Source organism: Labeo rohita, chromosome 21, assembly GCF_022985175.1.
Source record: "Labeo rohita strain BAU-BD-2019 chromosome 21, IGBB_LRoh.1.0, whole genome shotgun sequence".
In the NCBI taxonomy this organism is placed as follows: domain Eukaryota; kingdom Metazoa; phylum Chordata; class Actinopteri; order Cypriniformes; family Cyprinidae; genus Labeo; species Labeo rohita.
The window spans coordinates 12258226-12282855 of record NC_066889.1 but is presented as its reverse complement, the minus strand read 5'-3'; the positions used below and the strand labels follow the sequence as shown (position 1 = coordinate 12282855).

The window sequence follows — 24630 nt, the reverse complement described above, 5'->3', positions numbered from 1 at the left end:
CTGTCATTGCTGTTATTATTTTTATAATTATTATATTCTAATTTATTTGGCTTCCTAAAACACCAGTTTCAGGTTCAAGTCAATTCACTGACTTTTTCTGACCTAATTAAGAAGATGGGTTGGAGCTCTTAATTTTGAACTCTCAAAGTGCATTAGATAATAATAGAATAATTTAACTTTAAAAAGTACAACATTGTCAGTGCCAATAGCGTAGTTGGCAAGTGTGCCGACATACAGTGTCGTTGAACTACGGGTGTCCCAAGTTCGAATCCCGGCTCCATGACCTTTCCCGATCCCCTCCCACTCTCTCTGTCCCACTTCACTTCCTGTCTGCTCTCTCCACTATCCTATCATAATTAAAAAAAGGGAAAAACACCAAAAAAGGTACAAAATTTAAATTTTTTCCAATTTTTAATTTTTTTATTTTTTAAATATCGCCATAAATATTGTATCGTGAACTTCATATTGTGAGATTTTGATATCGCTACATCCCTAGTAATTAATATTCTATTTATTAAAGCCAAGTATGAATCTCATCAAGTTAGTGATTTTAGGTATTTAGGCATGTATTTCAAAATAATAACTCAAGCAGTAACAATTTTAACAATATATTTTATGTGTGAACTTCTGTTCAGCTATTATTTTTAACAGTTAATTTTTAACGATTTTTTCATTTTTTGGATCATCAGTTATCAAAGCTCGTAAATATTGGTCACAGACACAGAGATTTACTTTAAATTTCACCAAGCTGATTATTCACTAAAAACTCCCACAGACCAGGTTTTCAGGCCATTTTAAGTCTTATTTTGACATAACAAAGTGGTTAAATCTCGCAAACATATATATTTATATATATATAATATATGCACACATATTTTTGTTTGGGTTAATGCTTATTTTGCTCATTAGAAAGTCAGCTTTAGTCTACATCATTAGCAAGTTGAGTCAACTTATGTGCTGTGCTGACTTGCTGCCTACTTAAAAAAAATGTAAAATCAGTCATTTATCAGGTTCCATGACAGTGTGCTTTCAATAGAAGGCACCTCCCTATGTAGGCATTAGGCAATTTGCTAAACTTTGGAAAAGAGCTCTCGTCTAGAAGGTCCACTACACGTCTGGGTTACAAATAACTGAAGTGCTATTGGAAAATTAGCAATTCAAATCCGGAAGGCTGAGCTATCCAGCTCTTCACGTAGGTCAGTGTTTAGCACTCTGTTTCCTGCTTGCCTGAGCTTTGACAGGTGATAAGAGAGGAGAGTACAGAGGAAGACAGGCCGATTACAAGGCCGGAGTCACGCCAACCACATCATGACAATGGCGCAAAAATAAGCCACTCCGATGGAGAGAAAGAGCGAGGGAAAGAGAAGGAATAAGATAGAAAGGTAGCACAGTAAGAGCTCTGTCCGTCTTGAGATGGATGAAAAGAGAAGTGTGACTGTCCCTACAGCTCTCCAATAAAGCAGCTCACCCTAAACCCGGCTCAGTGTGTGCAGACAAGTGGGGGAGCGGCTGATGAAATCGACCATAAACAAGCCAAAACCAGCAGGCCTCTGCACACCAGCAGTATGAGATAGGGACAAACATACTGAAAGAGGTATATCCTGCACACACACACAAAACACACTCTATATTCTCAACCACACCGTTCTGCAGCAGATCTTTGGGCGGCGTGCTGTGGTGCTCAACAATTCCATAATAACAGATACATTTATGAGATTGATTTCTTTGAAGGCACTTTGTTAGTTCGGACACCTGGGAATGGCATTTTGTATGTTTCATTGTGCCCCTCTGACATTTTTATACGCAGCTGTGATCGTATTAATGGGAGCACATAATTCTTCATAGGGCCACTATTTGCTCTGTGAGTGGACTGAGAAATGGACCCTGCCTCGCAGACGCCTCAACCACATCTAGCCAAGTCAGAGGATGCAAATCACCATTATCTGTGTCTGAAACAAGCTACCTAAGCAGTATGTGGAGGTAGACATGTTTGAAGTCACATAAAGGTCGCAAAACTTAAAAAAGTAAAAAAATAAAACTAATTTTGCAGATAGTTTATTTATTAGTATAAAAATGCTGATACAATATAAAGTACTTTCTCTGGCCCTTGTTTTAAATGATTTTGTTTCGTTGCTGTGCTTTTTGTTGCCATCTGTCACTGTTGTACAAGCAGGATTTTGCGATTGGTCGGTGTGGAATTTGTCCTGCCCATCCTCCACTGTGATTGGACGGCTGACTAAAAAGTGACAATGATGAGCGCTGGATTACTGCATTACTCATCATTAAAAAAAGGCTCAGCTCTTCGCTCAGTGTGAAAAAAGAAATTCCTCAGTGCCTCAGTACACTCCTGACATTTAAAAAAATGCAGCGCTTCCATTGAAAACAACTGAAAAATTATGACAGCCTCTGGGGAAAAAAAAAACAAAAAAAAAAAAAAAACACATATTCTAGTTTCAAGAAAAGTTTCAGTTTAATGACAGAGAAATGTTGTGAAAAGTCATATGGTGCAACTGTCAAGCAAAAAGTGATATATTTTTATTACACCTATGAGTGTATACATCTTAACTATTATATACTTTATTATTAACTTTTTAACATATATTTTTCAAGTTTTTTTTTTAAACATACAGGAATTTTAATTCTTAAAATACAAGTTTAGACATTTTTGCAAATTTTCCCAGGAAATATTTCCCAGTAAAATGTCATTTTACTTTCTGCATAGTAATAATTTATTTATTTATTTTTTTAAACTTTTTTTTTTTTTTTTTTTAAATATTGACTTTGATATACTGTCATGATGTCCTCTCCATGATATAATTTCCTGTTTTTTGAATGTTGGTTACACCTCATGACTTTAATTTAGCATACAAAAGTTTTTAAATGATTCATTATTTTCTAAATTATTAATTAATTATTTTCCAATTATTATAAACTTAATTATTAACTTTGTAACATATATTTTCAAGTTCTTTTTAAACATACATCATAAATTTGAATTCTCAGATGCAAGTTTAGACATTTTTGCAAATTTTCCCAGGAAACATTTCCCAGTAAAATAACATTTTACTTTCTGCATAATAAAAAAGCAAACTTTTTATTTATTTTTTTATTTCTTTAAATACTGACTTTGATATTCTGTCACGACATCCTCTCCATCATATCACTTCCTGTTTTTTAAATGTTGGTTACACCTCACGACTTTGATTTAGCATACAAACGTTTTCAGATTATTCATTATTTTCTAAATTATTCATTAATTATTTACCAATTATTATAAACTTAATTATTAACTTTTTAACATATATTTAAAAAAATGAAACATACATCATGAATTTTAATTCTCAAATACAATACAATTTTCCCAGGAAATATTTTCCAGTAAAATGACATTTTACTTTCTGCATAGTCATAAAAAAGTAAACTTTTTTTTTAACATGTCTTTAAGTATTGACTTAAAGAATAAACATGATATCATTTCCTGTTTTTAGCGATTGTGTTGGTTACACCACATGACTTTGATTTACTGTACAAAAGTTTGCAAATGATTAATTATTTTCAAAATTAATTCATTATTTTAAAAAAAAATATTTGGGTTATGGGAAATTTTAGGAAAATTTAAAAAAAAAAATTTTTAGGACAATTCTTGACTGTATGTCTCTTTAAAAAAAACAATTAAATAAAAATGGTCACACTTTATTTTAAGGTTTAAATAATCATTAACTACGACTTTTGCCTCAATAAACTTTTGCTGCTTGTTAATAGTTAGTAAGGTAGTTGTTAAATGTAGGGATGTAGTATATGGTCATGCATAATATGTGCTTTATACATATAGCATGTAGCTAGTTAACAGTGTGATTTGGTCCCTATACTAAAGTGTTACCATAAAAATAAAATAAAATAAAAACTATTAACAAAATAATTAATAAATAGGTTATATGAGTTAAAAGAATTTTAAAAGCAGACATTAATACAGATTTTTTTTTTTTAAAGAATTAGATTTTGACTTACAGGCCTAATGTTGCCTTAGAAGGTACTAAAATGCTTCCCATGAAGCCTTTGAAAGATTTTGGGCACAGCCCAGATGTCCGACTCTGTCTGAATGATGGCATCAATATTTAAGGCACTCAGAGGCCAGCGCATTAGAGCGTCCCTTCTGCTGTTCAGCTCCAGAATGTCTCGAGTCAATAGCGACGTTCTGACCATCACGGTGGATAAGAGCTGCTTTATCTTTCCCTCTTTCTGTTTGTATAGGCCCGCTAATGCCCTTCTCTAATTTCTCGTTTGTAATAATGATCAAAAACCAATTACAGCAGCGGGAATAAACACAGACGAACAAAGCCGACCATCAATCACGGCACGCGGGGCGTCACCATTTCCACCTTATTCAGCTTGTGTGTGCGTTTGCGTGAGACTTTGAGCTCCTTTGTGCTGATGGCGAGTCGGGCCTAGACACCCATTGTTTTGAAAGATGATGTCTGCGTTGTTTTCCACTTGGCTCAACACGTGAGAGGGTTATTAATTGAAAACAAGAGTGGAGCTGACTTCTGGAAAAGATGCACTCAGCTTCTACATGAAAAGCCAGCGAAGTAAGATAAATCTAATTCGCACAAACTACTGATTCAAAGCGCTTCTGACAAGCTGGCATGACTGGATACAAGCATAATATTCCATCACCAATGCAATAATGTTTATTCACATCCATTTACTCGTTTGTTCTTTACTTCAGTTGATTTATTACTTCTGTTGACCTTCTAAGCAGCAGATTGCGCGACGCTACGGCTGCAGACACAGAATAACATGCCAATATTTGTTGGTGAAACAGCCAGCAGCTGTGAATCTTGCTTTGGACTCCAGAGCTTTTATCTGGGGTTTGTGACATGTGCTCCACTCATGTAAGGTATTGGAGGATTCATTGTCTGTTGAGGTCACGCAGCCTGGTTGTCGTGACAGACCAGCTAAGCCGCTTTGAGAACTACTGTCAGCAGACACGTAAGCCTATGGCAAGACAGAGATTTGGCCTTCTCAAAAGTCTTGTTATATACGTAGTACGCTTCTAGAAAATTGATCGGAATCGCTAGTGATGGTAAACGGAGCAGCAAATATTGCATTATACTCCCCTCAATGCCTTCCAAACAAATACGCTGTGTGTCATGATATAACTTGCAAATAAACGCAGTTAACGGGTAGCGTCGAAAGCTTCAAGCGCCAATTTATCTGTCAACAAAAACAGAGCTTCTCAAACTGAAGTCCGTGAATCTGGGTTCATCTCAGATAGCGGAAGATTTCTGAAGTGTAAACAAAACATGTCACTGAATAACCAGGGCAATATTATAGAGGAGAACATGTATACTATGCATGTATTTAAAAGAAATTAAAGCTAGCCGATTATGCTATTTTACAAAGTCTTGATTTTGGGGGTGTACTAGAACATGCCTTAATGTTTGGTTCATAAAACACATTATTTTTAATGTAATTTACATTACAATACCTTCCTCCCCAGCCTGGCACAAATGGCAGGGACTGATAAAGGCCCGCCTTCCGAAAAACAAAATGTGTTGTGATTGGCTAGCAGCTTAGACGGTGTTTCAGTACTGCCACGCCCCTTGCCAAAGCAGCAAGTTCCATCTGCTCCGTTACAGTTAAGTATATATTAAGGTATAGTTGACGCTACAGTAGTGTTATCATCTTATCGTCAGCCTGCAAGATCTCCGATACATGATATCATCATGTAAATTTATTTATTTACATACTTAGTTTCATTGCTTGAAACCAAAACCAGCTCCAGCATAAGGCTAAAAGCAGCCTAATGTTTTTATTATGACTTAATTTGTATTTAACATGACAACAATTGAATAAAAACATTGTAAGTTTCCTTAGTTATTCAAAAAGCAGCTACAGCAAATGAGTAAAGAACATTAACATCATCACTGATTAGCCTAGCCCAGTCTAGTGCAAGTTTATGCATTTTAAAAAACACTCGCGTTATAAGTGAAGCTATCTACAGTACACTGTATGATGAATAAATCGCTTACTACACACTTCATACGTCTGCGGCACGTTACGCCTCTGACGCAGCCACCGGAGCAGATCACGGCCACTCTAGTCAATGCTTGTCTTTATACCAGCTGCACCACGGCTCGTTGAAGCCTCCCAAAAGTGGCTCTCCATGCTGCATTGCTAAAGTTAGACTAATCCCCCACCTCGTCCCTACCCACCCCGCAACCATTCAAATTTCCGTAGGTGGGATTTGTTTTTATGATATTCTGATGAGCTTTGTGACATCACAACACCCGGAAAAAAACAACACTATAGTCCAAACAAGCTGTTCGTTGTAGTTCATAAAAAGTGATGATTTTTTAAAAAAAAATGAAATATCTCCCTTTGGAGTGTACTTTGAGATTTGTAACTTTGTAGATATTTTTTATGCCCAAACATACACACCACACACTGGCTAAAATTCAAAAGGTGAAAAAGCATAATAGGACCCCTTAAAACTTTAATTGAGAATGATGTCGTGGATTTTATCGAAATTGACAGTAAAGAAATTTTATAATCTTACAAAACATTTTAAAAAAATACTTTACAAATTGCAGTTTCAGTGCAGCTTCGCAGCTGAATAAGGGTCTTATCTAACTAAGCAATTGGTCATTTTCTAAAAAAAAAATAAAACTGTAGATACTTTTTAACTACAAATGCTTGCCTTGCACTAGCTCTTCGAGGCATGTCTACGACTTCACACACTACGTAATCACATCGGAAAGGTTACGCGCAGTTAGTTCTTCAGTAGGGTAGGGCAAAAAAATCCATCTAATTTTCTCATCCAACTTTAAAATCATCAGACATCATTGTTTCACCTTTTTTTGTAAAGGGGGTTTCACTTTCTTTGCATGTTCGTTTTGTAAACACTGCGTGATTACGTAATGCGTAAAGTCCAGCTAGTGCAAGATGAGCATTTGTGGTTAAAAAGTATATAAATTAGGTTTTTTTTTTTTTTTTAGAAAATGACAGATTGTTTTGCTAGATAAGACCCTGGGATCGTGTAGAGCATTGAAGCGGCAATTTGGACCTTCAACCGGCTGATTCCCATTGAAGTTTACAATATGAAGAAAAATCCTGGAATGTTTTCCTCAAAAAAAAAAAAAATATTTTCAACTGAAGAAAGAAAGACATGAACATCTTGAATGACATGGGGGTGAATCAATTATCTGTAAGCTTTAATTCTGAAGTGAACTAATCCTTTAAGCAGCATTGTTTTCTGTTTTCAAAATCAATAATATTAAAAAATGTTTCTTGAGCACCAAATCGGAATATTAGAATGATTTCTGAAGGATCATGTGACACTGAACTAATGACATTAATTGCCACCACAAGAATGAATTACATTTTAAAATAGCAAATAAAATATAATTGTAATACCACTTCACAGTATTACTGTTTTTGTGCATTTTTGATTAAATAAATGCAGATTTGGTTGGCATAAGAAACGTCTTTCATTTTCAACACATTTGAATGCTGATGTACACACATTCACACACACATCATTCTCAATGCGTGGGAGGTCACAAATGGCTAAAATGACATGGAAACAACTTCTCTGATTGGTGGATCGCCCACAGTACTTCACAGGTAGTGTAGTTCCTCAGCATGACTTAGTCAATGATTTATATAAAAATAAATGTGATTTCAGCTGAAATCACACTGACTTTAGAGGCATGTACCATCGCTTGACATATAAAGCTTTCAAAGCAGGCCAACCATGAGCTCTGAGGTTAAAAGGTAAAAATCTATTTCTCTATAGACATGATTTTTACCACCTGCAAAAAAAAAGAATATGAGTTTCATAAAAAAAAAAAAAAAAAAAAAATTGTTTATAAAAACAAACACAATTTGGACTGAAATCACACTGAGTTACAGCTTCCACAGAAGCATATATCATCACTTAACAACCTCAGAGCTCATGGTCAGCCAGCTTTATACGATATCACTAAAATCTACTTCTCTACAGAGAAAACAAATGGGATTTTTTTACCCACCTGCTGAAAAAGAAAACACAGCCTGTGTCTGTATAATTTTGTTTTGTGTGCATATAACCAGGATGTAAAATTTTACGTTCAATTTATGCCACATTTTGGTCTGTCTCACGTTTAATAGAGATCCATACTGCAGTTGTTTTATTATGACTGTTACCATCTCTAATGCCTTTACTATGTTATTGAGCTTCCACACACAGTCTAGGGTTAATTCCACTATAAGATACTTTGTAAAAAGCCTGAATTGTTTAATAGCTGCAAGAAGGAATTAGTTAAGCCTAAATTGGTTAACAGTTTAATATGGGTCAGAGGTTCTCTGCGCATTGTAATCGAGTACATTTAACCTACAGGTCAGAGTTGACAGCTGACCGATCTGTAATCTATGTAGATGTCAAGCCTGTTCGCAGAAGCTGATGAGGGCCTCGACCTCCGATAGTATTGAACACCTACGATTTAATCAAACCCCGGAAGAAAAAGACACATGAAAGTTGCGAAAATGGATTTAGAAATGAAACAGCAGCGCTGATTGTTATTCCTTCGACATGTGGCTCATTTATTACTTTTAATTGAATTGCTTTATCTAGAGCCTGTTGATGTTTCTGGAATACAAATCTAATTTGATCAACATAATTGAGGCACTGATACGTTTTGAAAGAAAGAGCTGTAATCATTTGAGTGAGTCAAATATGTAAAATAGTCCCGTGTATCCAGCACACCGTCCGTAATTAAAACTCGGATGCTCTCCTTCATTTCAGGTGTATTTGTTGCAGTAGTAGTTATTTCCTGTGCGCCGCTCGCCTGTCAATAGCTGCTACATTATTCGGGACTGAGCTGCAAACTCACTAAACCCCCTGGAGGGACTATCAACTAGCATTTCTCCTCCTGACCAATGGACCCATAGGCAGTAAATAGCCACTGATGGCCTGTCTTCCCTTTTATGCAAGGATCGAGAGCCCCGAGCACTGGATCAGGTGTGAGCGGCGCCCACGGATCCAGCGTGATGTGGTTGAGGCGTATGAATATTTCAAGCTCTGCTCTTGCGGAACAAATGATCTCTTAACACAAACACATAGCTCTGCGTGAGAGGCGCAGACACAACAGGCAAGGCAGATGTGTGGGTGTCAGTATGATCACCTCTGTTGGTGTGTGCTTTCATTGTTCATGCATGCGTGGCATACGGTGCAAGAATTTCTTTTGTGCGATAATGACACGCGAACGTGTGCGCGGTTTCCCGACATTCGCTGCGACATATTACAAACGTGTAAGTAATTGACATGTTAAGGCTCGCCGTTTTGGCAGGCGAGTCCTGTCGTCTCTCGGGAGGAAGGAGAGAGAGAGATTGGGAGGAGTGTGGGAACGAGAGACAAGAAAAGTAGACAACGGGGTTGGGCGAAATTCAGAACTGGCTTCCTTTAGTTCACGAGTTTGAATAAGAATCAAACTGGCCCTGTGCCACAGGATGCTGAACTGGAATGACATGACGAAGAATGTACTGAGGTGTAATTAAAATTAATTAACCACAGTTACACTAAATGAATTCCATTACTATCAAAATAAATAAATGCATCATTACACCTTGGTAGCTAAGTAGGACATTCTAGGAAATGAAAAATTCTCACAATAGTCCATAAAAAGTAATACTAACATGACACAAAGATGAAAAGTTGAAAAGCAATAATATTCGCTATAATATTGGCTTGTATACATAAATACACACTCATTTTAAAATATATTAAATAGGAATCTTTTATTACAATTTTATATTGTGATAATATTTCACAATATTAATGTTTTTAATGTGTGTATATACTGTATATGTATGAATTTTCAGCAGCGATTATACATATAATGTATAATATAATAATATGTATATAATATACATGTATAATAATACGTAATATAATATACATGTAATATAATTTAAGAATCAGGGTAAATTGTACTTTTTTTGTCTTCTGGGAAACATGTAAGTATCTTCTGTAGCTTCTGAAGGGCAGTACTAAATGAAACAAAAGAGATATTTAGGCAAAAAAATAAAAAATTACACCTCTTCATACTCTTAATGCATCGTTTTTTCTTCTGAAGCATCAGTGAGTGTTTGAACCTTCTGTAATAGTTGCGTATGAGTCCCTCAGTTGTCCTCAATGTGAAAAGATGGATCTTAAAATCATACTTTCATTGTTGGAAAGCGTTCATATATACAAAAATGCTTCAAAACAAGCAATGAATTTGAAACAAAGAATTTGTGGGACCTGAAGGATTTTTCTAAAGAACAGCAGGCACTTTAACTGTTCAGGACAAACAAGGGACTCATGAATAACTATCAAAATAAATAAATAAATAAATAAAGCTGTGTAACAACACAGTAAGAATCAACTGTACGTAAACTTTTGAATGGGATTGTTTTTATAAATTCAACTATTATTTTCTCTTGTGGACTATATGTAAACGTCTTACTCCGGTCAGTACTTAATGAAACATGAATCTTGCATGATCCCTCTTATTTTAGTAAAATAATTAACATTTAGCAGATTCTGCAAGGTGTATGTAAACTTATGACCTCAACTGTATTCACGCATGTGCGTGTGTATTTTTTCCAAACATCCATTATTAATTTTGTGAGTGTATGATAAAAGGTTTATGTTTTCATGAATTTAAAAAGGCATTCTTAATTCAGTTCTGAATGGCGACAAGTCAACAGAAGAGAGAGAAAGAGGGAGAGAGAGAGAGAGACAAATGCGTTGCTTCCAGCTCTTATTCGGCTAGTGGAACTGGGTGTAAAATGAGTCATTACACAGTGCAGGGGCGCAGGGCGGAACACAAAGGGCTGTGGAAAAGCTGCTTAGCATGCAACCCGTGTGCCGCCCAAGTCCCAGCGCACTCCCAAACCTGGACAGGCTGTCACTGCCTGAAGGAGACCTGGAGGAATGATTGCTGTCCCTGCTATTCACACAAGACAAGCAGAGAAGGTGGGATTGCCCAGGCTCCCCTCTCCTACAACACAAGGCGTCTGTTCTGTTGCACCTTGCTGAGGAAACCATGAAAGACTGCTGCTGTTGTTTTCCCCGCAAGCCGTGAAATATAGGCAATCAGAGAGTGTGTTTACCGTGCACCTCTGTTCTTGAGCTAGCAAAGACAAACGGCTATCAAACGGCCTGTTGTTTGTGTGCAAAAGAGGTATTGTTCCGGACCTGACAACAACGCCCGTGTTCGGCTCTTATCCGCACCGCCAGGCGCAGGAACGGTCGCCGGAGCTCACACACGCACGCAAATAGCCCTTCATCATAACCGCTGGTTCCTCTCCAAAATAGACTAAGGGCAATCAGTCACACGGCAGCCAGAAAAGTGTCAGAGTTTGAACCGGACCCGGACAGCAGCGAGAGAGAGATAGCCAGCGCTCAACAAGTGAAGCTGGCACCACCACAGAGCCTCAGAGAGATAGATGGATGCTTGAGTGAGGGCATTTAAATTTAAATTTAATGCCGCCCAGGGCCAGAGGCGGGGGGGAGGTTGCACAGGGAGAGGATGCAGGTGCTACGGGCTGGTGCTGAATCGTAATGCATCTTTTAGGAGAGAAATGCAGCACTTCTGTAGCACTGTTTGTTTGTGGCCTGAGGTTTTTTAGCAGGACTCTCAGACGGTTGTGTACGTGTGTGTTCGGTGACGTGATTAGAGATGGTTTGAGGTGATAATTTGTTTCATGGATGATACTGTTCGGTATAATTGTCTCAGTCAGCGGAGCATGTGTGTTTCTGTTGCTCATCATGTAAGGGCAGATGCAGCGTTAGCCTTGCCAGTAGGAATACTGACAAAATGTTCACTGACTAAGGCATTTTTTGTCAAAGACAAGACGAAAAGAACTTGAGGCGAAAATCAAATACTTTTAATTAATACATACTGCTGATCAAAACATGACTAGAAAATGCACTGATAATGTAGAAAAATGTAAAAAGAATTGATTCAAATGTCAACTATGTTGACATAAAATCATAAAGCTTCTTGAGGCGGCGAATTTTGAATTTGTTACAAGTGTGGAACTCATTAAGCCTTTCACTGGTAAGTTTAAAATATTCTAGCTGACCACCCAGAGTAAGTTTTTTTTAGGTGACTGTTTTAGAACATTTCCCCTTATTGTTTCCATCACGATGGGTCATGTGGCACACAGAAGCCACGGAAACACTGTATGACAGATGACATTTTTATTAAAAAAATATTCACACACTTGCTTACCATGTTATCAACTATCTGATATTCCAATTCACAAATGTGTAAGTGAGTGTATTTTGTATTTTAAAAACCTTTATAAATTATCTCAATCGTGATCTACCGTATAACGTGTACCGTATAATCTACCGTTTACCGTATAACAATACAATAAGATGGGCACCGCAATGTTTGTTCACGGCACAGTTCGGAGAGTCCTGTCAATTGGATTTACAGCACGCAAATTAATCAGTTTCTCCCAAAATACATGTAAGTGGCTGGTGAACTGGGAGAAGAATAGAGTGAACTTTATAGTTACTTACACTATGTTTATCTGATATGAATAAAACGTGTCGGCAAATTATATTTGAATGTATTGTAACTGCTGCTTCCATAAACATCTGTGTGTATTTTACAAACTCTAAATGTATTGCTTTACTAGTACCTACACTACCAGTCAAAAGTTTTTGAACAGTAAGATTTGTAATTTTTTTTTTAAAGAATTCTCTTCTGCTCACCAAGCCTGCATTTATTTGATCCAAAACACAGCAAAAGCAGTAATATTGTGAAAGATTTTTAATATTTAAAGTAACTGCTTTCTATTTGAATATATTTTAAAATGCAGTTTATTCCTGTGATCATAGATTAAGTCTTTAGTGTCACATGATCCTTCAGAAATTATCCTAATATGATTTGCTGTTCAAGAAACATTTATTATTATCATCATTATTATAATCAATATTTAAAACAGCTGAATACATTTTTTAAAGGTTCCTTGATAAAAAGAAAGATCCGAAGATGTATCTGAAATTAAAAGCGTTTGTAACATTATACAGTATACCATTCAAAAGCTTGGAGCCAGTAGAATTTAATTTAATTTTAATTAATTTTAATTAAACAAATTATAGATTTTTTTATAGGGGGATTATAGAAATTAATCGTTTTATTTAGCAAGGATGCTTTAAATTAATCAAAAGTGATGATAAAAACAGTTTCACAAAAGATTTCTATTTCAGATAAAGGCTGTTCTTCTGAACTTTCTATTCATCAAAGAAACCTGAAAAAAATTATTGCTCAAAGGGTTAATTTATTTTCGATACAATATACTCAATCAATTCCATAAATGCGTTGTTGATTAAATAAGGATTAGTAAACATTTGTACGTTTGTTAAGTTGTTAATATGTGATTAATTTACATTTTAAATATATCAATTATCAATGTTGAAAACAGTTTTTTTTTTTTTTTTTTTACTTTTTTTAGGATTTGCTGCTGATGAAAGTTGATAGAATGTTAAGAAACATTTATTTGAAAGCTAAATCCTAAAACCTTTCAAATATTATAAATGTTGCCACTTTTGATCAATCTAATGCATCCTTGCATGACATGCAGGTAAAAAAGTAAATTAAATTGTGTGCGTGGCATAATAATTTGAGTTGGGAATGAGTTATGACACATTCTCAAAAGCCTTGCAGCGTTGCCTGAAATCATTTGAAATATATCATCAACTGAGAAACCAAAAGTCCCTTGATCTTTTGACATTTAAGAGGTCACTGTACTATGAAAACACCCCATAAATTTCAGAACTCAAAACTTTCTCATTAGTCTAAAAACAGCTTATATTGGAACCAGTCTGCCAAAATGTCAGGTTATGGAATGTCCCACTCTATGACGTTAGTGTGACTAAACACCGCCTCCGCAGAAGAAGATCAACAAAGATCAATGAAGTTCCAGACTGCATCAGTAAGAATTGTGCACTTCATTTTTACCACAGATTAGTTTACAAACAACTCACATTTCAACGTGGAATTTTCAGAAAGATTGAAACTAAATGACGATGCTGTGCCGACTACATTGGATCTGACAAGTGAGAGTAACTGATTTTATTAAGTGGATATTATTGCTCTGTCTGTTATCACAGATTGTTTAATATATTTATGTGTCCTTCTAAGAAGGATGTAGGCTGTCAAACTTACACAACTATTAGCCAATCATAGCAGTGGGTCGTTTACTTCAGATATCTTAATATCTTAATAACATTATAAGTGGACCTCAAAGAACAGTACAAAATAATAAAAAAAGGCAGTTCATAACCCCTTTAAGTGAGAGCCATCTCTATCCATTTATGAGAATGAAGACAAATTATTTTGTTCACACGATTTACTTAAAACAAGGGAATGAATTAATAAATTGTCTGCAAAATTTACTTTTTTTTTTACCTGGATGTGTGGGGCTCCATACATACTGGATAGGCTTGACCAGGATCAAATACCGCCTCGTTGCTTGAGTAGAAAATACTTTTTAGCAAACTTTTAATCACAATGGTATCAACTTGTGCTCTTCCCTGGTCCAAGAATTCAAAGACTAAATGTTCAGTGGGAGTGATTTTTTTTTCTCTGGGTTTTGTCAGTTAATTTGGGAGAGGAATGGAAGAAACCCCTCAAAGAAAATAAACCTTCCTGCCAAACCCCTCAAAGAAAAACACTGTTGTGTCCAGATAAAAGGCTTACATTTTTGCCATAATGCCATTTAAAGAGTAGACAAAGTACAATACAATTTTCTGTGATAGACGTACTTTTACAATAACTGTTACAATGACATTTCATTTCATCGTCCTGACTGTCCGTGGGTGGGGATACAAAAATGTGTTTTGATTTTGCTGACAAATAAACATTAATTTTATCAGTTCAGGTAGCAGAAAAAAAATTTACATATGCTACCGACATTGTAACGATAAAAAGCAGGTTGAAAACTGAAGTTATACTTTAATCTATTTGTATTTAATCTATTTACTTTTAATCTATTAATCAGAACCAATTCATACATATTTTTAGATTTTTTTAAATTCCAGGACTTTCAAGGACTTTTTTGATTTTCAAGGACTTTAATCAGAGATCTCACTTATCAAACAATGTCTTCTCTTTTAAATTAAAATCACTGTTAATTTTCTTTCTTCTTTTTAAGGGATGTGTATTTGCATATACTTTCTTTTACTTTGTTTTGTTTTTCTAACTGTACTGCCTTAATGGTTTCATGTTTTCTACTGTTTAATAAAAAAAATAGAATAAAAAAAAAAAAAAAAAAAAGGTTTGTGAAGCCACTTTGAAACAAATGATTCACGATCAATGCTCTGAGTCCCGAACTGAATCAAATGATTTGCAAACCTGCACCTAAGTCTCGATCTGAACAAAATGATTTGCAAACCTGCACCGAAGTCCGGATCTAAATCAAATGATATGCGATATGCGAAGTTCCAATCTGAATAAAATGATTTGGGATATGCAAAGTTCCAATCTAAATCAAATTATTTGGAATATGCGAAGTTCCAATCTAAATCAAATTATTTGCAAACCTGCTTCGAAGTCCCGATCTAAATCAAATGATTTGTGATATACGATCTGAAGTCCCGAACTGAGTCAAATAAATTGCAAACCTGCACCAAAGTCTGGATCTGAATCAAATGATTCACGATCTGTGCTCCAAAGTCTGGATCTAAATCAAATGATTCACAATATGCAAAGTTCTAATCTAAATCAAATGATTCGCGAATCTGCTTTGAAGTCCCGATCTAAATCAAATGATTCGCGAATCTGCTTCAAAGTCCCGATTTAAATCAAATGATTTGCAATACACGATCAAAAGTCCCAAACTGAATCAAATGAATCGCAAACCTGCACCAAAGTCTGGATATGAATCAAATGATTCATGATCTGTGCTCTGAAGTTCGGATCTAAATCAAATGATTCACGGTACGCGCTCCAAAGTCCGGATCTAAATCAAATGATTCACGATATGCGAAGTTCCAATCTAAATCAAATGATTCGCGAATCTGCTTCGAAGTCCCGATCTAAATCAAATGATTTGCGAATCTGCTTCGAAGTTCTAACCTAAATCAAATGATTCGCAATACATGATCTGAAGTCCCGAACTGAGTCAAATGAATTGCAAACCTGCACCAAAGTCTGGATCTGAATCAAATGATTCACGATCTGCGCTCTGAAGTTCGGATCTAAATCAAATGATTCACAATACGCGTTCCAAAATCCGGATCTAAATAAAATGATTCGCGATATGCAAAGTTCCAATCTAAATCGAATATTTCGTGATATGCAAAGTTCCAAGCTAAATAAAATGATTCGGAATATGCGAAGTTCCAATCTAAATCAAATGATTTGCGAATCTGCTTCGAAGTCCCGATCTAAATCAAATGATTCACGATACACAATCTGAAGTCCTGAACTGAATGAAATGAATTGCGAACCTACACCGAAGTCTGGATCTGAATCAAATGATTCACAATCTGTGCTCTGAAATTCGAATCTAAATTAAATGATTCGCGATATGCGAAGTTCCAATCTAAATCAAATGATTTGTGAACACGCTTCGAAATCCCGATCTGAATCAAATGATTCGCGATATGAGATCTGATCGGAGTGCTTCGAAACAGTGAATCATTTTGCGACAAATTGTTTAAACTGATTTGGCATTTTGAAAAACTCAGTTTCACCCAACACTCTGTGCTTTTTAAAATCGTTACAGCCAATGTTGAAATTCAAATGTAATTAATGGTTTTTTGCAAGTGAATCGCTTGAAATGAATGATCAAAATCACAAGTTTGAATCAATCGGAGCAGTTCCAGCGTAAATGACTTATTCAATTAATTTAATTAATCTGTTCCTGTTTTCGCATTTTAGCCATGTTTACATAACATTGTCAGTACTACTACTGGCTTAGCTCACTAGTTTTGTTTGTAGCTTTTTTGTTTGTTTTTACAAATTTTATTAATGGAAATAAGTGAAAAGTATTTTGTTTTTTGAATTGCATGAATTTTGAGTAAAAAGACATTAAACATATACAAAAAATATATATATAACATATATATAATATATATATATATATAACATAAGCATATATAACACTTATTTCATAGATACAATGATTCAATAATACAAATACTTTTCAAGTCCCTCTTCAGGAATTTCTATTCAAAAAGTGCTATTCAAAATTCAAATACTTTAGCACTTTAAGCAAGTACAAACCCTGATTAATATAATATAGTATATATGTATGTGCACTTTCACAAAATTTTAATTTACAAATGTTTATACACCTTCCAAAAAGTTTTGTGAAAAAAAAAAAAAAAACAAGGAGTGGGAAAGAACGAAGAAGAAGAGAGAGCAGCTAAAATGAAGGGGAGCTCTCCTCTGCTATAAAACAGATGGATCGAAATTAATTTAATGTACGCAATTGGCTCATTTGAGCGTGTGAACTGTAATGTGGAAAAAGGGTGACGCCCATATTAGCCTCAGACAGCCTTTGTTCATAAACGATCTATATCCATATTCATAAACCGATAGAGATAAATGAACACAAAGCAGACATAAAATGAAGGGAAATAAAGCGCACCTACATTACGGCGAGTCACATCTTATTTGGAAAACACAAACATCAATTAAATTCTTCCCGTAGCTCTCTGAGCAAATGGCACATAACCGTAACCGAGATGTGTCTGGACGAAACTGCCGTTGGCATATGAGAGCTGATGCAACATTTTACTGCCTGTTCATGCTGTGTTTGGACATTGTTTACAACCTCTTCGAGTACACTGATGACATATGCCTCCTTCTGAACCCTGCAATACAGGGATGAATACAACCAATTATGCTACATCAAACAAATGATGCCAATAATATACTATGCACAAAAACATAATATGCACTTTGTTAGTGCTGCAGTCACAATAATGATTTTGCCCTTTCATTCTCCTCTGTCTGCAAAAAGACACTGAAATTAATTCACAGCTAAATGATTTTTTTTTTTTTTTTGGCTCGTCACAACATGCCCAATTTTCACAATTTGACACTGTTCCCTCACAATGCAAACGTGGAATAACAGCAGCTCCTGAAGGCAGCTCAGAAATCAGCCATGTGACAACACCCTGACAGTCAAAGGGATGCACTGTTTTTATGGTAAAACACAATTTATTAATAGCTTTCACAAAGACATACGAGGCTGAATAGCTTCCAAAGGCAAATTGAAATATTTGCACTGAATTGTGTTGTTTATAAGAACATGTCAATATGCAAACATCTTTTAGGATATCTCAGACATTCCCTGAGAAATCAAATATCAGACTGAAGTTATGAAACACATACACTACATAGCCAAAAGTATTGGAGCACCCTCTTCTAATGAACAGGATAAGCATATAATGATACAAAGCATATAATGATATTCTAGGGCATTATGTGCTTTGAATTTTATAGCAACAATTTTGACAAGACCCTTTTTCTATTCTAACATTCTAACAGTCGAAGACTGACACGGAAAAGAAGAAATTGTTAAATAGAATTGCTAGCTTTGAGCACAAAAACTACCAAACACATTAAAAAATGAAAATTCTGTGATGAGATTTTGCTCTCAGCCAAAACTATTTGCTCTGGAACAAATAATAGATTCATGAGACCAAAGACTGAATGTTAGATTTACCCAAAACGAATTAGATCTCGTGTTTATCCACTATAGAGACATCAGAGCCAGCGGCAAATTCCAGAAGATCTGGCCGAGGTAAGGCTGCTCACAGTGGGCTCATGAGCACCCTGGAGCTCACATCTCCAAAAACATTGAAGCAAATTTTCAAAGAGACGTGATCTTTACAAAAGCAAGCAAGTGCATTCTCAACATGCAAACATCTTTTAAGATATCTCAGAAATTCCCTGAGAAATCAAATATCAGCTTGAAGTTATGAAACATATACACTATATTGCCAAAAGTATTGGAACATGCCCTTCTACTTTAGTAATTTCCATGAGTATAAATCTTAATGTTTAAGCATATAATGAATTTCTAGAGAATTGTGTGCTTCTAATTTGATAGTAACAGTTTGGACAGGACCCTTTTCTATTCTAACATGACAGTGCATCTGTGTATAAAAGGCAAGGTTAAAAAAGAAATGAAAAAAAGAAATGAAATGAAAAAAGAAATTCGGTCAGTGTGGAAGAACTTAACTGTTCTGCATAAAGCAGAAAGTCCTAATTCCAGCTGAACACCTCTGGTGCGACTTTAAATGCAGACCTTGAGCCAAAAGCTCAACACCAAACAACAATGACTTGTACATATGGGTACAGTCATGGAAATACGATTTTTATATACATGAATTATGTTTCCATCTTTGTTGCCACAGTGCCTTTTTCTGTTCTAAAGAAGGGGGTGTCCCAATACTTTTGTCCATATAGTGTATGTACAAGCCATTGGTGTTTGGTGACAAGTTTTTGGCTCAAGGTCTGCATTTAAAGTCACACCAGAGGTGTTCAGCTGGGATTAGGATTTTGCTTTATTCAGACCAGTCAAGTTCTTTCACACTGACTGAAACCAGTCATTTCTTTTTGAACCTTGCCTTATACACAGATGCACTGTCATGACAGAATAGAAAAGGGTCCTGCCCAAACTGTTTCCCTAGAATATCATTATATGCTTAAACATTAAGATTTGTACACATGGAAAATACTAAAATAGTCAAACTTCTTCATTAGAAGGGGGTGTTCCAATACTTTTGGCAATATAGTGCAGATAACTCCTGCAAAAAAAAATAAAAATAAAATAAACTGACATCAGCCAAAACTATTTGCTCTGGAGCAAATAATAGCTAAATGAGATCAAAAGACTGCCCGTTAGATTTACCCAAAACAAATTATATCTCATGTTTAACTACTATAGAGACATCAGAGCCAGCGGCAAATTCCAGGAGATCTGGCCGAGGTAAGGCTGCTCTCGGTGGTTTCATGAGCACTGAATGGCCGCTAACACCCTGGAGCTCACATCTCAGAAAACAATGAAGCAAATGTTCATGCAAATAGATGTGATCTTTATCTAAACAAGTGCATTCTCACCTAAAAACTGTGAAAACTATATTCTGTAACACAGAAACAGCATTATTTATAAAATTATAGAGGTTTCAGGCATCCACCATAAAGTGGAGTGATAAAAATAGTGAAACGTTTAGAGTTCCATTATCACTAGAATATCGCACTCCTCTCAGCCAATCAGATTCGAGAACCAGAAAAAACTGTTGTATAAATGTTTATACATGATCCAAAATGCTAGAAAATTTCGTCAAACAGAGTTCAAATGACATAAGGATGAGTAGAATAGAACTGAATGAACTGTCCCTTTAAGAAAGAACTTCTTATTTTGTTCATGAGAAAAACTAATCTATCTGATGGCACAAACAAGTTTATTGGCAGGAGAAGTTTATTGGCGACGTTTTCAATAGCATACAAGGCCACACGGGAAGTATATTTATCTCAATATTTAGTGAACACTTTACCCTTTACGTGAGGGCTTCAGAGGGACCTGAAAAAAGGGGGGGGGGCCTTCAATAGCTATTAATGATAGTGACATTTAATAGAAAGGGAAGGAATGGCATGTTTATGCTCGCCTTTCTTTCAGAGAGGGGAGATAAGAAATGAACGAAAGCCAAAGAATGAGTTTTATAGCTCTTTGGAGTGTCTGCACACAATCTGCGGTTGTTTCACACCAATAAAGCACCTGCTTTACAGCAAATGAACTTCTGTAGGTGAGAAGCGCGTGCGAGTTGTCTCTTTTTCTTTCTCTCTCTCACAGCCCGCGGGAAAATACGTGCATGGAGGAAGAGAACTGAATTAGGGGGCTTGAATATGCCTGAGTGTTCCTGGGAAAGAGAGAAGCACAAGTTGAAATAAGAGGCAAAAGGTGGACTATTTTATCTGAAACAACACTTGAGCTATAAATGAAAGGCATGTCATTGTTTAGCCTCATGTAATTCCAGGAATGATTTTTGGTATTTCACTGTAACATATTTTTCGAAAAACTGGGCAAGGGCGAGCATTCCACGAAATTAGAACGATCCTCTTGCTCTTGGGCTGTAAATGTGCTCACAATAAAAGCCCTACGGCAAACATCAGATGCTACGCACCCACTGCTGCTGTGCTGACGTGCCGTTTTGGAGGCTTTATCACATTTCCAAAGGTTTGACTTGGTGCCATCAGCAGCACTGTAGTCAATGTGACTCGCACAGGGAGTGGGTCGTTAGGTGTATGCGAGAGCGGGCACGCGTGTGCCTCATTATCATGTTTTTGTAGGAGGAAATGATGCGTAGCCAGCAGAGCAGCACATTCTAGAACTGCCGCTCACCAGATGACATTGGAGGCTGACTGGTGAATGTCAAGGGTATAGGTGACTGCAAAAAACAGCAGTCAAAAAGCCAAAAAAAAGGTCAAAAGTTTGCAAATACTGTACATTGTCAGCACTTTTAATCAGGAAAAATGCATTAAATTGATCAAAAGTGACAGCAAAGACATATATAAGTATAAAATGATTTTTTGTAACATTATTTTTTGCATCGTGGTACTCTATGCAGAGAGTCAGAAAGCATGACAGCGTTTTAGTGCCAAGTTAATTTTGATTATGAGATTATGAGAATAAAGTCGAAATACTACGAGAATAAAGTCTAAATATTATGAGAATAAAGGTGAAATATTACGAGAATAAAGTCTAAATATTATGAGAATAAAGTCGAAATATTATGAGAATAAAGTCTAAATACTACGAGAATAGTCTAAATATTATGAGAATAGAGTTTAAATATTATGTGAATAAAGTCGAAATACTACGAGAATAAAGTCGAAATACTACGAGAATAAAGTCGAAATATGAGAATAAAGTCTAAATATTATGAGAATAAAGTCGAAATATTATGAGAATAAAGTCTAAATACTACGAGAATAGAGTCTAAATATTATGAGAATAAAGTCTAAATATTATGAGAATAAAGTTTAAATATTACGAGAATAAAGTCTAAATATTATGAGAATAAAGTCTAAATACTACGAGAATAAAGTCTAAATATTATGAGAATAAAGTCTAAATATTATGAGAATAAAGTTTAAATATTACGAGAATAAAGTCTAAATATTATGAGAATAAAGTTGAAATATTACGAGAATAAAGTCGAAATACTGTGAGAATAAAGTCAAAATATTATGAGAATAAAGTCAAAATACTACGAGAATAAAGTCAAAATATTATGAGAATAAAGTTGAAATATTATGAGAATAAAGTTGAAATATTACAAGAATAAAGTAGAAATACTACGAGAATAAAGTCAAAATATTATGAGAATAAAGTCTAAATATTATGAGAATAAAGTCGAAATATTATGAAAATAAAGTCGAAATACTACGAGAATAAAGTAAAACTATTATGAGAATAAAGTCGAAACACTACAAGAATAAAGTCTAAATATTTTGAGAATAAAGTCTAAATATTTTGAGAATAAAGTTGAAATACTACGAGAATAAAGTTTAAATATTATGAGAATAAAGCTGAAATATTACAAGAAAAAAAAGTTGAAATACTATGAGAATAAAGTCTAAATAGTACGAGAATAAAGTCGAAATATTTCAAAAATAAAGTTGAAATATTACGATAATAAAGTTGAAATATTACCAGAATAAAGTTGAAATATTACAAGAATAAAGTCAAAATATTCTGAGAAAAAAGTTAAAATATATCGAGAATAAAATCTAAATATTTTGAGAATAAAGTTGAAATATTACAAGAATAAAGTCAAAATATTCTGAGAAAAAAGTTAAAATATATCGAGAATAAAATCTAAATATTTCGAGAATAAAGTTGAAATATTACAAGAATAAACTCAGAATATTACGAGGATAAAGTTGAAATTGTTTAGAGAGTTTAAAGTATAGAAATTAAAGTATTATATTTTGAGAATAAAGTAAAATACTAATATTTTAAGAATATAGCCTATATTTCGCATGCAAAGGGCTGGATGGAGAGCATTTGAGAGTTTTAATGAAACGACTGTCTTATTATTGACTTACATGGCGCTTAAACTGAAGCAAATACAGCGATCTGTCATGCCACATTAAAGAGCATGAAAAACACATTATTGTAATAGACATATTCTTTGCATTTAACTATAAAACCTGCAGATTTTAATACCTGAGACTTTGGAATATCTATATAATGCTCTATATAATTGCATGTGCAATAGGATAGAATAAACTCTCGAAATATAATAACTTTAATCTTGTAATTGCTTTGTAATTTAATCTCGAAATTTTGACTTCATTCTCAAAGCATTTCGACTTTATTCTCGTACTTTTGACTTTATTCTGGAAATATTTCGACTTTATTCTCATAGCATTTTGACTTCAATCTTGTAATCTTCATTTTTTAATGTGGCACTAAACCACTGTCAAAAGAAAGCTCTTGGATTTCATCAAAAATATCTTAATTTGTCCTCTGAAGATAAATGAAGGTCTTATGGTGTTGGAACAACATGAGGGTGAGTAATTAATGACAGAATTTTCATTTTTGAGTCAACTATCTCTTTAAATCAAAGTGCACTTGACAGATCTACAATAACCTCCAGTATTCCAGTAATTGGGAATGAGACAAGAGAGACTTTGCACTGTTCCTCCAAAACAGCTCTAGTTCTGCAGTATTTTTAGGGTGTCTGGTGTGAATCGCTCTCTTGAGGTCATGCCACAGCATCTCAATTGGGTTGAAGTCAGCAAGCAGTTTCAACAAACCCTTAATCTGAAACAAAAAACCCCCAATACTAATGGCCACAAATTCACATATTTTTCCTCGTCCTGCATTGTGAATGTTTACAATGCACAGCATGTTTAATAAATACATTAAAATATATAATTGCTTGAATGTTATTTGTTTAAGCAAACAGTGTGTGTCATAAATTAGCTGAAGGTCAGATCAAAATGAATGAAGTAATGTATGCAGAAATCCTGGTAAATTTACATATGAGTTAATGTAATTGTATGAGTGCACAAGGTGAAAAAAGAAAATGAGAAAATTAATATATTAGCATTTGTCAGAGGCTGCATTTTGTCAAGGTAACTAAATGTTTAAGTAAACACGTTAAGTTTTATATAACTGTGCTAAATTAACAACTATGGACATAATACTTTATTTGCATAGAATATTTTACAAAAAAAAAAAAACAGATAGAAAGATACTAAAACATAGTAACATAGAAGCACAACTGATGAAAGCATGTTCTAGTTTAATTCTGAGCTTGATAACTACAAACACATGAGTAAAAAGAATAACATTTGCATTGACCTACAAAATATTTTTTGTAATGAATTTGTCTTCTCTTCATTGAGCCAGCTTAATAAATCAAAAAAATAAAAAATAAAAAATACAGCTGCTGAATTGCTAATGAGAAAATAAACACTCTAACCCAGGGGACATAATATAAAAAATGAGACATACTACATTAGCGTGCATATCAGAAAATAGAGAGCGAGAGTGTGGGGGAAAAAAAGCAAATGAATTCACTCCCTTGGAAAGGGACTGTTACTGCTAACAAGTTTC

The 24630-nt window shown here is 34.9% G+C and overlaps 1 protein-coding gene across 14 annotated transcripts in view; it reads right to left on the bottom strand.

The window, feature by feature from the left end:
* nrxn2a (neurexin 2a) overlaps positions 1 to 24630 on the bottom strand; it is a 497417-nt gene that overhangs the window by 218712 nt on the left and 254075 nt on the right. The window lies entirely within an intron of this gene.